At 39.4% G+C, this 16,491-nt stretch overlaps 1 protein-coding gene across 1 annotated transcript in view; it reads left to right on the top strand.

The window, feature by feature from the left end:
• Nucleotides 1–16,491, top strand: part of pknox2 (pbx/knotted 1 homeobox 2) — a 70,729-nt gene that overhangs the window by 2,146 nt on the left and 52,092 nt on the right. The window contains exon 2 of the mRNA XM_063013792.1: nt 3,980–4,060. The gene's annotated coding sequence lies outside the window, so the exon portion shown is untranslated. The remainder of the gene's footprint in view (nt 1–3,979; nt 4,061–16,491) is intronic.

Below are 16,491 nucleotides of genomic sequence, written 5' to 3'. Positions count from 1 at the left end.
GGAAACGTTGCTTTTCTTTGAGATATTTTTAGCCGTAAAGTACTTTTCCAGTCTGAATATCTGACTTGTAGTGCCAGAGCACACTGGAACAAGCTGTCCAGGATTTAGGGATTTATATAGAATAAGTGAATAATACCATGCCTCGCGAGTAGAGCATACAGCAAAAGCACAGTCTGCTTTTAACGCTACAGGTGTAGGTATGTTTTGGTTTGTGTGCTTCTGTTGTGTCTAGTGCAGCTACATTTGTCAGCTGCTCCCTGGTTTAAAGTGAAGTTTAAACCCTTCATGACGCCAAGTCAGATTCAGTTACACCAGTGGGAATACCTTCTATTCTGCTTTTTTACCCCTAAAATTGTATAATTGTGCCTTACTTATTCCAAGTCCAGAGATACTACTAAAATTAAGGTTTTACTGACTGTTTTTGGGACTATATATAGTTTATACCAATCACTTTTCTAGTAAATTGCCCTGTTAATTATTTGATGTTAATGATTTTAAACTAAATATATATCCTAATACTTCAGAAAACTGCAACTTTGCCTTGTCAAATATCTGAAATAGAATTAAATGTAAACATTTTCTAAGTAAAATAAAAAATACGAGTATGGGATCCATTGCATTGGATTGGCTCCCTGATTGGCTCCCTCCCCAGGACATTTGTGCTTTGCGTCCACTGTTTCCCTGTGGAACCGGACCCACCAGTTTATGAAAATGAATACATGTAATAACAGTATTAAAGCCACCATTAGCTGTTGTAGCATTTCTTTTCTCCTCTCCTAATAAAAATCCCTGCAGAATGTGTGCAAGTTATTTTAAATGGTCCCACAAATGTTTCCTATTACTACTTTTATGATGCATGCATTACAATAATTGCGAGTTAATTTCAAGACACTGTTTCTGGCCTTTCTACTCAGTGCACCGTGGGTGTTGGAGTGTGGTTGTTTAAAAATAAGTCCTCCCAAGGCGAAACGCAAGCTGCCTTGATATCGTGTCTTACTAATTATTCTATAACAATTCGACTGACTTTATTAGAGGAGTGGGCGTTCTGAATCATTTTTGCCATTGTCATGGTAACTAGAAGCTCCTAACCCTGGCAACAGCTGCTGTTGTCACAGCCCTTGAGCAGCTTGGGGGCTATTGTTGGCAAGGCATTGTGGGAAAAAGCCATATTTACCAGTCCACGCTTTTCTATGGTTGGAGCTACGATTTTTGGAATGGTTATCTGAGGCATTGTGTATTAATCACAGTTTTCTGTACTGGGATTACGAGCAAACAGATGAGTGAATAGAAACACAGTACAATAAATAGTGTTTTACACTTCTGGGTCAAATGTTTGAGGCATTACAACAGAGCCTGGCTAAGATGTTGTATATTTATATTTAGAAACACATGCACACTTGCTAGAACCACTGATCAGAATCAGAAAGTTAATACATTTCTCCTTATTCTTCACCCTTATAACTTTTGGATCAGTAGAATGGTTTAGAAAGGTATATTAAAACCTTAGTATAGGTCCTAAAGGTACATATTCATAACGTAAAGCTCATGTAGGGCGGCACGGTGGCTTAGTGGGTAGCACTGTCGCCTCACAGCAAGAAGGTCCTGGGTTCGATTCCCAGGTGGGGCAGTCCGGGTCCTTTCTGTGTGGAGTTTGCATGTTCTCCTTGTGTCTGCGTGGATTTCCTCCGGGAAATCCTCCCACAGTCCAAAAACATACAGTCAGGTTAATTGGAGACACTGAATTGCACTGTAAGTGAATGGGTGTGTGTATGTGTGTGTATGTGTGTGTGTGTCTGCCCTGCGATGGACTGGCATCCTGTCCAGGGTGTTACTGTGTGCCTTGCGCCAATTGAAAAGCTGGGTTAGGCTTCAGCACCCCCCCCCCCTCGCGCCCCTAATTTTATAAGCGGATAAGAAAATGAATGAATGAAAGCTCATGTAATTAACACAGATGAGCCAAAACTGTTTCAGAATAGTTGTGTATGCCAAGGCTGGAGATATATTAAAATTAGGCTGTTGGAAAATGCTCCTAGTACACATGATGAATGCAGCAGATATGGGCAGCATAAATACTTGAGTGACTTTAATAAGGGCCAATTTATTAAGTACCTCTGAAACAGCAAGGGGTGTTCTCTAAAAAAGGGCCAGCCACGAATTGTTGACAGGTTGTTGGGCGGCCAAAACTCATTAATGCCAGAGGACATGTGACATGTGTCTGGTACACATCCTTTAATCACTCACATTAAGGGACATTTAAAAGCCAGTTTCCTTTCTACATATTTTTTGGGAGATGGAAAGAAACAAAAACCCATGCAGACACAGGATGAACATATGAAGGTCCTTACAGCCCTTAGAAATTTGTTCTACTCTCATTGCACTCCCACATGTGCAATCTATTAAGTTACCCATGCAAATTAGACCTGATTATTTGGGCTCATGGTCGATCATGGTATCTGTGCGTTCCCATGCTGGTCTAAGATGTAAGAAAATGTTCACATCCATAGCTGTAATAGGAACATGGGGAAGCTGAACTAATATATAGTTTGGCTTGGACTAGAGGTTTAGAAAATGTGAAGCTTTGTGTGGTAGGAGAGGGGGACCTCATACCTCTGGTCGCTCTGTGTATTTGAGTGACAGGAGGGGGGAACCCACTAATCTTTTCTCTCTGTGGGTTAGTGCATAACTGTGTTTAGGTGGTGGGCTACCCAGAAACCTCTTGCAGCTTGGCTTTTAAGTGCTGAAGGGCAAAACATGTATATATGTAGTACAATATTGTATTGTACTGTATATATAGTACTACATACTATATGTATTTACAATAGGTTTGCGAAACTGAAATATAAATTAATTTAGGGATTATACATTTTTTAAGGCATAGACCTATGACCGCCATCCTAACTGGTACTCTGTTTACATATGCATACACGTCATTGTTTGAACATACTGTATGTCCGTCTGTGCTTCTTTGAGTCTGAAAGGGGCCTGGTTGTTTGCAAAGGGGCCCAGCACTGTGGCTGCCTGTGTGGCCAGATGTGTGGGTCTGCTTTAGCAGGAATGCTAATGCTTCCTCTGAGGCCTGCGATTAGCCCTCCAGCCCCCGGAGGGAGCCGCTGCGCACCCCAAAGATTAATTCACTTTGACTTCAACAGGAAGTCAGAACATCTCAAGGGGGGGAAGATTGGAGGTCGGCAGGGGGCTGGCGGTCCATGCTGGGCATTCGGAGGTTCTGTGTAAGGGATTAGGGATGGAGGCAGCAGGAGGGATTAGCCAGTGCCAAAATGTTTTCTTTTTAGTTTGAAGGAAACCTGAGGAGGGATTTTTTGAACCTCTTATCTTTAATGAATCAAAGCGAGTTGTTGTGGGTTATCACTTTGCATTCCATTATTATTGCCCCAACTTTTTTTACACTGACACTGTGTTCGTGGAGCTGGTGAAAGAGTACGCACAGATTCAAGGCTCGGTGCCAGAGGCAGCAAAGCAACCCCAAAACACCACTGAGCTCCTCTTTTATCTTTAAATGTGTTTTTACCTCTGTAAACAAGGAGTTTGTGTGACTTGCCAAAAAGTTATTTTTGTTTTATCTGTCCAAAGCACATTCTTGCTGGAAGACGGTGGTTTGTAGTTTGTGTTTTTTTGTCTTTCCTTTGACAATGCATTTGTCAAAGGAAATGATCTTTTTTTTATTCTTATTGGTCATAAAATAAGCTTAGGTCCCTGGTCCCTTGAGGTTGTTGTTTCTATTTCAACAGCATTTTAGTCAAATGGAGACGTTTGGTAGCCAATGGCAGATTATTTTGAGTGGGTACTTGCAGAATGATAAGGAACTGGCACCTTTACTTGTGTTGAAAACCTAAACATCACACTGCATAAATAATAGTGCCATCCACAAGGATTGTCAAAACTTAAGCAATTCAGCATAATTAATGTAATATAAAAAATTGTCTAACCTAACACATGGGATTCTCTTCTTGTGTTGCAGATTTTCCACCCCTGGACATCAGTGGATCAGGTGGCGCTGCCTGAAACATTTAAATGCTCCAATGCTGAGGACAAAACAACTGTAAGTTAGTTTTTATTACACTGATGTTTGTATACCCTCATCTGAAGCTTCATGAGAACTCTTGTTCAGTCCTAAAAAACCACACATTTTTGCAGATGTGCATTTACCATGGACAATAAATCTCACATTTGCTCTAAAGCCATTAATAGGATTCATATCACAACTTTCACAGGATTCATATCACAGGATTCTTTTTATTCATTCTTGGGTACTTTTAATCTATACTTTTGGTCATTATCTTGATGTAAGACCATAACTGTTGACTGAAGCACAGCTTTCTAAAACAGGGCTGTATGTTCTGCTCCAAATGGCTTTAATGGTCTTCTGACTTCATTGTGCCCTGCACAGATTCAACGCTCCCAGTGCTTGAGGCAGCAAAGCAACCCCAAAACATTATACAATACAACCATTATCAGTAAGGGAGGAGTCAGACCTGTGATTGTATGTGTATGTGCAGGGATTTAAATTGTCTCTAGGTGAGAGTGAGCGGGTTTATATGTAAATTGGAGTGTGTGGTGCATTGTAATGGATTGGCACCTTATTAGGTGCCACATGCTCAGTGTTTCCAGGTAGGACCTGCTATAACCAGGAGTTAAAATAAACAACTCATGATGTGGATATAGATTAAATATAGGGTTAAACAAAGAGTAAACGTTTCTTTAAGACTTGGAGATCATAGTAAAATGTATTTTCACTGTATGTTCAATAAGACGATCAGTAAACTGATAATGTTTAATAGACTTTGCTTTAAAAACAGCCATCTGTCCAGATGATTTTCTTGGATGTGCTAACGACACTGTGAGTGAATTAAATATATGAGATTTAAAATATAAAATCTAATCTGCATTCAAATATTCACTTTGTTAAATCATTGTGCTTGTCCGTGCTGTTTTAGTAGCAATTGGGGCTTGATGGATGAAGAGGAAATTTCACTTTGAGTGCTTGCTGTTTGTTTCCAATCACTCCAGCTGGGTTGCTCGAGCGTTTATTTCCTCACTTTAATGGCACTTGCACTTGCCTCGTTCTTCCAGAATGCAGATTTGCTCAGAAACACAATTTCAGTGTGTTCATTTGGTATCTTTAATGGTTCGGCAACTCTGGATGCAATCGTGTGTGTTGTGCATGAGTGAAGGGGGGGTTGAGGCACAAGTGTGTAAATGTGTATATGTGTGTAAGTATGTGTATGTATGTGTGTGTGATGGCACAATGCAGCAAGGGTAACTTTGAGCTTTTTAGAGGGGGTAAAAGTCAGGCAAGACTCTTTAATTGAGTGTGAAAGCAGCTGGGTGTTCGGAGCCATTTCCCCCCTCGCTGGTGGAGAAGCGACTGTCTCAATATCCTCTCGGCTCTAATCGTTCTCTCAGTGCTTCCCCTCCCTTCGCTTCTCTCCAGTCTCCCTATTTCCCTCTTTCCCCAAGCCCTGCACCCTGCTGAGGATTGTTTTACGCTTAATTTTGTTAAACCTAACGAGATTTTGCTAATTAAATCTCCCCTGGCTGGAAATCTCTTGCTCCTGTCGAGAGAAGTGATTGTTTGTAGATCTTTTTAGGCAAATAAACATTTTCATCATGAAAGCAGGGGGTGAGAAAAACTCTGGCTTTCTCTCAGACTGTGTGTCTTGTTTTTAAACAGACAGGAAGGCTTAAAATGGTCACTATTTTATATCATTTTAATATCGGGGTGGACAAAACACCAGAAACCAATAACAATGTATTAGCATGAAAGAAGCCAACAACTGCCATCATAGAAGCTTTAGTGGCACTTAGTGTGCTGTAATACAAGTCCTTAATGGGTTGTGTTGGGATGTTGAACCATTGTTTGATCTTTGTAATCTTCTAGCTCTTTAAAGGATAATATTTACTCTATATTTTTCAGCTTATGAGCTGGCAGAAACAAAGTACCAGTTACAGTACTAAAGAAAATGCCCCTGTCAGTCATCATAGAGTACTGTTGACTGTGGGTACTGGGCTGCTATTGTAGCCACACCTTGGGACTCACGTAGGACTCAACCTTCTGTTTCCCATGATGTATATTTATATATTAGATATATTAACCATTGTTTAATGTAATCTTCTAACTCTTTAAAGGATAATATTTATATATTTTTTTGCATATAAGCTGGCAGAAACAGAAGTACCTGTTACTGTGCTAAAGAAAATGCCCCTGTCAGTCATCTGTGCCTCCATGACCCCTGCCATCCATAATGGCATGTATTTAGTATTTAGTACAGCTAACTTTTATCCAGGTTTTTTGTTGGTTGAAGTGTGTACATTTTTGGCCACCTCCTAGTATGAGTGAGTTGTATGTGTATTGTTTGGATGATGTTGGGTGGGTCTGCTCCATTTAGCTCCTCAAATAAGTGACCTTCATACCAGTGGCGGCTGCTGGTCTTTCAAAGAGGGGAAGCTCATTGTCGGCTTACATCATAAAATTTGTCAATTTATTTATACATAAATTCTGCCCTCCGTTCCTTTTCAAGAAGATGGCCTGTGATCCTATCGTACCAAGTAGGCGTCTTTTCCAGGGACTTGACCAGTGTCCTGAAACAAATACTATGAGTGTGTTTTATTTACACAATGAACAATGGAAATGGTCAAGTAATTTCACCAAGCAAATACCAAGAAATGGGTTGCAGTTTGTCTTTCGACTTCACTCGCAAAATCCGCGATGGGACTGAAGCTCCCAGTGATAGCTGTCAATCAAAATGGGATTCAGCCTTTCGACTGATCCTCCAATCATCTTGCAGAAGCTCAGCATCCAGACCCGCCCACAGCTCCATTCACCCCCAGAGACGCTCAGCGTCCGGGGGCGGGACAAAATCGTGGCATTTATCCAATGACCGGTGAGTTTCGAAGCAATGAAAAAAACCGTTCCATGCAGCCCCATTGAAGTGAAGAGACGCTCAGCTTCTACGGGCAAATGCATTGACGCTACGGGAGTTAACAAAATCGAGTCAGTCGATTCGAAGTAGCTGATTCTGATCGAAATGCCAAGCAACTTTACCCATGCTGTCTCTGCCACACTAATCCTTTCTCTTCATCTTACAAATGCAGTTAAGCACACACACACCTTGGCAAGGCCAATGCCCAATCTCATGAAAGGTGCCCTCTGATTCTGTCCTCTATGATCAGGTTTCCGCCACCTGTTGCCCCACATTGGAAAGGGTGAGACGTCCACTGAGATGCCCTGGCATCTGGCACTATTCAATATTACACAACACTCCAAATACCACTCAGGACCTTTGCCAGATTTTCCTTTATGCAAAAAAACCAGACATTTCTTTGGCCTGTGCTCTTTATCTATTTACATGAATCAGGTTTGTTTGAGAAAAAACAGTTTATATGCAGTTTATAAAATATAATACTCTACATAATCCTAAACAAGTCATTTTAATGCATAAAAAATATTCATACCGAAGAATAAACTGGTTGTTTTTTTCTAATGACATCCCTAATAAAAGCTGATAATCCAATGTCACACATTTTGCTGTAATATAACACATTAACTGCCATTTTTAAGATAAGATACGATATACTTTACTGCCATTGTAGTTATACAACAAAACTTTGGTAGCTCTTTAGCGAGACCAGCCACAATAATAAAATAAAAATAGAATAAAAAATATTGAAATATATAAAAAAGTACAAAAAATATAAGACTCAGTGCAGCACAAAATAAGCTAAAATTATAATAAATATTAGTATTTACATGGTGAAACAATCTGAACATATGAAACATATTACAGGTGGAAACAAATTAGAATGTAGAATTTAGTATCTCTTACAAATATACCTCTATTACTAATTATTTCATTCAAACCAAATCTGTCAAAATACTTTTGTGTTTAGGATATTTGACTGTCGTATCCAGAATGACTCCGAAGTTTTTTAAACAAACCAGCAAATCAACCATTTGGGCAGCATCACAAATCACTTGTTCTAGGGGAAATTCAAGTGGCATTCCTGTATTCAAGTTGTTTGTCCTAAGCATTTTATTACATATATAATAACATTGCTTGCATGTAGCTTACAGACAAGCATTTTAATTACAAATGAACTTCCAGGCATTGGTAACAAGTAGAAAGTAGGTAACGGGACAGCTTGTTAGATTTAATAGCTAGTTTTAAAGCTTGCATTGTAGGTAGAAATGAGTGAGAAATGATATAATATTATCTCGTTATTTTGTTTAAGAGCCAAAATGAGAAAACGTGCCACTGTATATTTACTTTACATATTTACTTATATACTTACAGCTATGCAACTAGCTTTAGCATGCAGCTAACAGGCTGGCAGCTTGTAGGCTCACCAGCTAATGGCTAATAAATTAGATTTTAAGAATTTTCATCTGTTATAATTTAAATTAATTATGTTGTTGGCTAAAACTACTGGAGTTTAAATGTATTTTTTTCTTTTTATTGAAGCTTTGAAACATTGAATATACTGAATAATGTACAGTATAATCTGTAGATACTTATTTGTAGATAACATTTATTTGAACTGGTGAGTGGTCTCATTTCATCATTTTAAGTCCAGTCTCTACTACCACCACTATCATCATCATCATCATCATCATCATCATCTTTATCCCCATCCGGGTCCTCACCTTTATGCCTCCACCTCACCATGCCCGATTAAAATTATGTTGATTTAGCTTCATTGCCCCCTTCCCCCATCTCGATGGAAGCTTATTAGTTTTAATATTTTTTTGTATTATTTATTCCCATTTTCTCGGGGTCCCTGTCGGCATTTCCAATTACTCTCGCAGTTCGGCTGTAATTGCCTCGGTGTTAATGGCCGCCAGACAATCGTGCTAAATGAGGTGAAGGCACGAGGCAGCAAGCTCGACTTCATTAAGAGCTAATGGGATTTTATTGGGGGGACTGAAGACCCGGCTCATCAGAAAGGAGAGGTGGAGGAAACGCAGAACAGATGGAGGAGAAGAGGCAGGGTGAGCTCTGTATGCTACCTCGGCTGCTAACTCACCACCGCTGCTTTTTTGCAGACGGTAAATGAAACAAATATGCAGCCCCTGTTGTTAAACGCTCACATGGGCATTCCTACACACACACACACACACACACACACACACACACACACACACACACACACACACACACACACACACACACACTGAAGTAGATTCTTTATAGAACAGATAATAACTATCTGACTTATCCAGATGTTTTCATGCTGTTTAACTGTAATTAGATAATAAGATAACAGTGAATGCATATTAAAGATGGTACATAGGATTTAAAAATAATTACCTCCTGTTATTGCATTTGTCACACAGAATGATTTTAAATCATTAAGCAAAACATGATGTTGTAAGTCTTTAAGTACAAAAGTTATTTAACATGTATATCAACCTTGTTTAGGGTGCTCAGGAGGCGCATTGGTCTAGCCCACCACTTCTGAGATCCAGGTTAGAACAGTGCTATCTCAGCAGTGCTATTGGTAGGCCTGGTGTCTACACAGACATTACTGGCTATGTCTGATTGGCCGGAGCCTTACGATGGAATGGCACCCTGTCCAGGATATTCCTGCCTTGTGTCCAGTGTTTCCCATTAAAACCGGGTGCACTATGACTCAAAACAGCATCAACTTGTAAAAAAAGGTTTTTGATTTTTTTGATTAACTTATTGCCATAAAATGAAACCCTGACCTGCAAGCAGATCATCTTAAGCAGTGTAATAAATATACTGCTTAACAGCTTTAGTCTGCGTATTGGAGAGTAATCACGGTAGCTTAGAGGTGGGACGAAGGAAAATCTCTGCTTTGAGTAAATAAAAGGCTCCGAGCTATCACTTCAAACCTCAGTAGGTGACTTTGGACAGGATCGTGAATGTCAAAAATGTAAAGGTGCAGTGTACTGCTTGTGAAGTGTTTTTTCTTAAGCTAGTGGGGAGATGAGACTTTGGAAACATATAAAAGTAAAGAATGATATGTTATAATAAAATAAGGTACTGAGTGTGGGAGGAAGTAAGGATGTTGTGATAGCTTTGCTTTCCTTAAACAGTGCAGGCTACACATAATACTGTGTTTGCTCACTGCTTAGCAAGATTTAGTAAGACTAAATAAGGGTGGGTTGGAAGATTTAAGAAGCTGTTGAAGGATTTAGTGAAGTATCCTTACCTCACAGTACTACACTGAATAAGGGAGGAAGTAAATCAGTTAGTGGAGGAGATATTAGCAGTGGTTTAGGGGAGTAGATGAAAGGTAGAGTGTTGGAGAAATGTGTCTTTGAAGGATCATGCATTTAAGCCTAATCCCAAGTGAAACAGCTGTAATGTAGTGTGTGTGTGTGTGTGTGTGTGTGTGCGTGTGTGTGTGTGTCTTTTCCACACTGCACAGTCAAGAACTTTTGCCTCTATGAAACTAAAATGCCTTTAAACAGTTGAATCTTCTCAAAACTGACACAGACAGGACCCAAAGTTAAAAAAAGTCTGATTTGTTACATTCTATCTATCTATCTATCTATCTATCTATCTATCTATCTATCTATCTATCTATCTATCTATCTATCTATCTATCTATCTATCTATCTATCTATCTATCTATCTATCTATCTATCTATCATGAGCTTGTTGGACATCCCATTGACGTTTATTGGTCAGAAAAGCCTCAGTTGATGTTCCAGTTCATTCCAAAGCTGTTCTGAGATCTGGACTCTCTGCAGGCCACTTAAGTTTTCAAAACATTTTTAAAGATAAAATATACAAGTTCTATATAAAATACTACAACAATACCACAGCCATACCGCACAACATTTACATATGAACGGTCCTTAAAAAGACCCAAAACTGTGTTCGCGTGTAAGTACAGGATACGAGAGTGAGGATGCGCATGCTTGTCTGTCAATGAGGGTGTCACTTACTCGAAGTCTGAATTTGTCCGTAGTATGTGTGTGTGTGTGTGCGTGCATGTGTGTGTGTGTGAGCAGCTGTGCTGCAGCTGCCAGTGTCTCCTGCTGAGGCGGGGAGTGCGGTCCTCCAGGGTCAGCGCCATGGTATGGCGGTCTCCGTGGCAACAGCTTTGGGCCTTCACAGCGCAAACAATCCTGTCACTGAAAGTCCAACGCTACAGTCTGAGCTCAACACAGTGGAATGTCTCACACACACTCACACACACACACACACAGAGGAGTGGACGGACAGATGATGTACGAAAAACCAGTCATGGATATTCAGAGTGACCAGATTAATGTTGGTTTTGGCACAGCAGCTCAGTTAGACTCTCTCTCTCTCTTTCACACACACACACACACACACACACACACACACACACACACACACATTCTCTCTCCTGTTCTCTTTCTTTCTCCCTGCCTTGAAGCCTCTAGAGGCGGCTTTATCTCTCAGCACCAGCACTGTGAGATTCGGCCTGCTCTACACACATCTTTTCTGCCCGAGTCTCTTCTTGTCCGCTCTCAAACTCATTCATGCCCACAGACTTAAACAATAGCACAAACTTCTTTTTGTTCTAAATTACATGTCTAATTAATTTGCAATATGAGCAACCACCACTAACAAACACGACTGACAATGGATGCAAATGTAACTTTTAAAGAACTCCATCACTGCCATGTTTTCTTATTATTCTATACCAAATTTGGTCCCCTAATTATATGACTCCCACTAATTTAGGAGTGTTTGGATAGTATGTGCTTCCTCCAAAACCAATAAAAGCCAGCTATCAACTTTTCTGAAACTGTGGGTATGTTTGAAAACCTAGTGAGCTGCCTTTCTGTTTTACTGTCTACATAGGCAGCTGGATTCTAGAGAGGATTCGAATAAGTCATTGACTTATAAGGCGCTTTCATCAGTTTTTTTGCGAACCTTCAAACCAATGGGATGGGGTGGCACAACGTCTCCCTCAGTGTATCGAAAACGGTTAAATTCGCTGACAAGCCCGAATTTGCAAATAAAAAAACTTGTGCAAGTTTATATAAATTAAAATCAATAATAATTTATTTACGTTTCAGAATAACTCAGTTTGTTTCTCTGCACCGTCCGCAATATTTTTTTATTTTTCTGTGAGAAAAGTTGCGCCGCCTTGCCTTCACTGCTAAGGCAGCATCAGATGCTTCCTCGTTCTTGAGTCAAAATAGCGTTGAAAATTTGAGATACCTTATTAGTGAGCATATTAAGGCATCTAGGATTTCGAACAGGCTTCCTCTCCGGAGCGCACGCAGGATGACTGTCTATGTGGAGAGTCTAAAATGCTGTCTATGTAGAGAGGTCCCTAGGTTTTCTAACACACCATGTGACACATGCAATAAATTCAGGCAGGTCATCTGGCTTTGAGGAGAATGCTTACCCGTTCCCCACCTAATTTAACATCAACAGGGATTAAACTTGCAGCCTTCATAGAATTCAGTTTTTCAAACTTGCACTGCAGGCACCTTACCTCAGGTCGCTTTGGGCATTTTATTTTAAATACATACAATTGCAATTCTATTTACCTATCAGTCTACTCTTAGTCACTAATGATAAAGTGAAAATATGTTTTTCCAAAAATTAAATAAAAAAGCAAAACCTGAAATCTGTTATTAACAAAAGTATTTTCACTGTGGTGGTAAAATTGTGGTTAGGTGCATCTTGATTGCTTTAATGAACATTAAGATGTGTCTAGAACTCATGCTATGCTGTAGGTGCTTCTCAGTGCCAGGGACGTGGAGCTTGAACAGACCTATGAAAAAAAAACCCAGCTGTTTTATCCTGGCCAGGGTCCCGTAGGTCCTGTGCTACCAGGGAGCTCTTCAAGAACACTGAAACTTAGATGAAGGATTCTGTAATGTGATTACACTGTTAAGCTTTTTTATTTTATCGAACGAAGCTATACACAGATATAATGAATTCTCTATATACTCAGAGGGCGGATTTAAAAAGACATTATTTTTAATTAACTATGTTTAATGCACTAATAAAGTAATAATTGCCCATATCTTGGTCATTTAACGTTTAAGGCCGCATTAAGTTTACTTTACAGGAAGCTGACAGTTTGTTTTGAAAGTATAGCCGCCGTACTGAGATGACCATTGTCATCTGTGAAAGTGCATTTATTTTTGTAATCGCACATTATAGCTGAATTATGGATCTGCCTCCCACTCTCCTTCTGGTGAGTCCTTTGCAGCCAGATGCCTCCCGCTTGCCTTGATATATCTTATATACGCTAAACATCGGCTACATTTGTAAATCAGAATTATATTCGAAAAGACAGAAAGCTGAGCGAATAGCCAAAGCAAATAAACCTGAAGAAGAAAACAGGGTTTTTTATTTAGTTACTTAGCACAAAGTCATATAAGCTTTTCGAGTTTTCCTTCTTTTCATTTATTTTCAGAATTATTCTGCTGTATATTTTTATATATCATTGTTTCCACTTATGCTTCAACTGGTCCACTTTAAAAACTTTTAATTGCTAGGCTTATGTTAGCTGCCAGGATTAAGTGCAAAAGTTAGTTATCAGGAGTTGAGCTAAAAAATTTAATAAACAAATGACTTGTTATAGTGCATGACCTGTGATTGGTGCATAAGCGTCAGCTTATTTTCTTTGCATTCTCTTGTTAAAACGTCTGTGCTTTTAAAATTGCAGCACCATTCACATTACTATTCAATGGGACAAAAATCAAGAGATAAAATAATCTAGTTTTGTGCGAATATTAGTGGCCTGGCAACTGCTACCAGAAATGCGGCTTCTGCTGATTTACAACTGTTTTTGGGAGGAATAAAATATTGCACAATACCTGCTGCTAATTGCCCAAACTTTAGGGTATCAAACAGAATATAAAATATATTAAATATATTGCTGACCTCTTTCTCAGGTGATCATTAATCATTTGCATGTTTAAGAGCTCAGAATATTGTGTTATAAATAGACAAACGTATGATGATATTGAAACCTTGTAGATAGATAGATAGATAGATAGATAGATAGATAGATAGATAGATAGATAGATAGATAGATAGATAGATAGATAGATAGATAGACAGACAGACAGACAGACAGACAGACAGACAGACAGATAGATACTTTATTATCCTGAGGGAAATGATTAAAGATTCGTAATTAGTTATGAGTAGTTACTTGAGAGGCTGTCGCTCGTGATGGTGACTAGACTAGACTAGACTTGTACATTCCTACCCATGAAAGAAATTGAGTTTAGGACATTTCTGTTTTGTTGATAGATGGTAGACTTTCAAATACTGTATTCTTGTGTCCAGAGACTTCTAATTCAAGAAGAAAAACGATAAAATGTTTAAGTCATTAATTAAGGCCTTAACAGGGTGCCATAGTTTCTATAAAATATGTTTATTTTATTATTTTTCTGCATGTCATTTCATACATAGAGTGGGTGGAGGGAACGTTTCCACAGCAACAGGATACCCGCGGAAAAGGTCAATGTCGGAGGCAGAAAGGGAAAAAGGCACAAGAGGATTATTGGGGATTTAACACTGAATCAAATCGTGGTCGCTCTCTATTATAGGTATTTTTGTCCTGTACATCTAAATGATAACAAAGTGTGAGAAACAAAGAATATGACTCGTGCAATTATGCTGCTCATGAAAAAAACAACTCTGTCTTTACTTTTATGATTATTATTATTTCTGTGTTTTTATGCTCTTTGAGGTAGAATTGGTAAAAAGAAGTACGCTGGATGTTTGGGCTTTGTGTGCAGTGCTGATACACACCAGTCTCTTCTCCCTCGCTTTCTCCTCTTTCTCTCTTTAATTAACTCACCCTTACTGGCATGGCTGTCAAAGATAATTGGAGTGGGTTTTGGATGCCATTTACTCGAAATGCCGCTTCTTTTCTCTATTTTCTCTTTTTTCCCTCTGTAAAAGTCTTGTCTTGCCTCCGTCACATTTCCTCATTTCCCAGCAGCTCTTTTTTTTTGCTCATTTAGAAAAGAGGGATTAACCTAAAGCTACAGGTCCTTGGAGCGCTCACCGCAGAGGCGCATGCAGCCGCACAACAAGACAATAAAGTTTTTTAGTCATGCTGCAGGTCTCTGATTTATCTCTCACATTTTTTTGTTGCATTTTTCTGTTTTTTTTTTTATACAGATGAATATTTTTGTTCTGTTGTTTGAATTGTGTATTGGGCTCTGAGTGGCTGAAAATAATAATAAAATAACAATAATAGTAATAATAATAATTTTTATTTATTAGGATTTTAACATTATGTTTTACACATTCATGACAGAAACAGTAGTTACTCATTACACCAGGTTCATCAGTTTACAAGTTTAATGTCAAACACAGTCATGGACAATTTCGTATCTCCAATTCGCCTCACTTGCAGCTCCCGGAGGAAACCCATGCAGACACGGGGAGAACATGCAAACTCCACACAGAAAGGACCCAGATCACCCCACCTGGGGATCAAACCCAGGACCTTCTTGCTGTCAGGCGTCAGTGCTACCCACTGAGCCACCGTGCTGCCCAATTCACCTTAATTACACGTCTTTGTGCTGTGGGAGGAAACCGGTGCTCCCGGTGGAACAACACACAGACAACGAGGAAGGGGGGGCCGGGGTCTCCAAACAGAAAGAACCCAGGACCTTCTTGCTGTGAGATGACCCACCGTGCCACCCTATAGATTTAATTAATTAATCTTCATTAAGAAAAATAGCAAAAAACTGCTAAGATGCCCATCCGGGATGAGAGAACCTGATTATTTTTGATCGATGTGGGAAACTAAGCAGTGCACACGAACATTCGCGTCTGTCGCTCATCCTGAACGGAACACGGATATCAGTGGAAACTTTAAACAATTCAAAATTAAATTTCCTACCAATGCCAGAGGGAGTGAGGGAATTGTAAACAGAGGAAAAGGAAGACAGTCATTGCATTAGTACATCCTGCAGTCGGTCAATCCAGCTCCTAAAAAAAAAGCTTAAGATTAATGAGCCTTATAATGATAAACCATGTTTTATAGTTAAATAGATGAATACATTAATAATAAACAGCTTGCACTTTCTCATTTTACCAAACATTCACTGATTCTGAGTCACTCATGAGGCATAATTCACAACTAAGCTGATTAAGCAGGTAATGGTTGTGAAAGAATCCGAGTATTTTTAATGATGCATTAAATATGTTTAGCTAGTTATTTTTTAGTTTGTAAGTTTGCTGAAGCTATCTGTTAAAAAAATGAAAAACTGGACGTCCAAGTCTCTTGGACAATGGTGGCTCAGCGGTTACGGTAGTGGACTAATAATTGGAAGGGAGGACTCACCACAGACAGGTCTCCAGTCCATCATAGGGCACACACACAAACACACACTGTGGGATAGTGGTAGCCCACAAATTCAAATCCTAGCTCTACCATGCAGCCACTGTTGGGCCCTTGAGCAAGGCCCTTACCCTCTTTGCTGACCCCAACTTCCAAACAAACTGGGATATGCGAAGAACGAATTTTGTTGTATAC

This window comes from Trichomycterus rosablanca, chromosome 18 (genome assembly GCF_030014385.1).
Source record: "Trichomycterus rosablanca isolate fTriRos1 chromosome 18, fTriRos1.hap1, whole genome shotgun sequence".
Lineage (NCBI taxonomy): Eukaryota > Metazoa > Chordata > Actinopteri > Siluriformes > Trichomycteridae > Trichomycterus > Trichomycterus rosablanca.
Note: the sequence above shows the minus strand (reverse complement) of the source record. Positions and strands in the feature narration are given on the sequence as shown.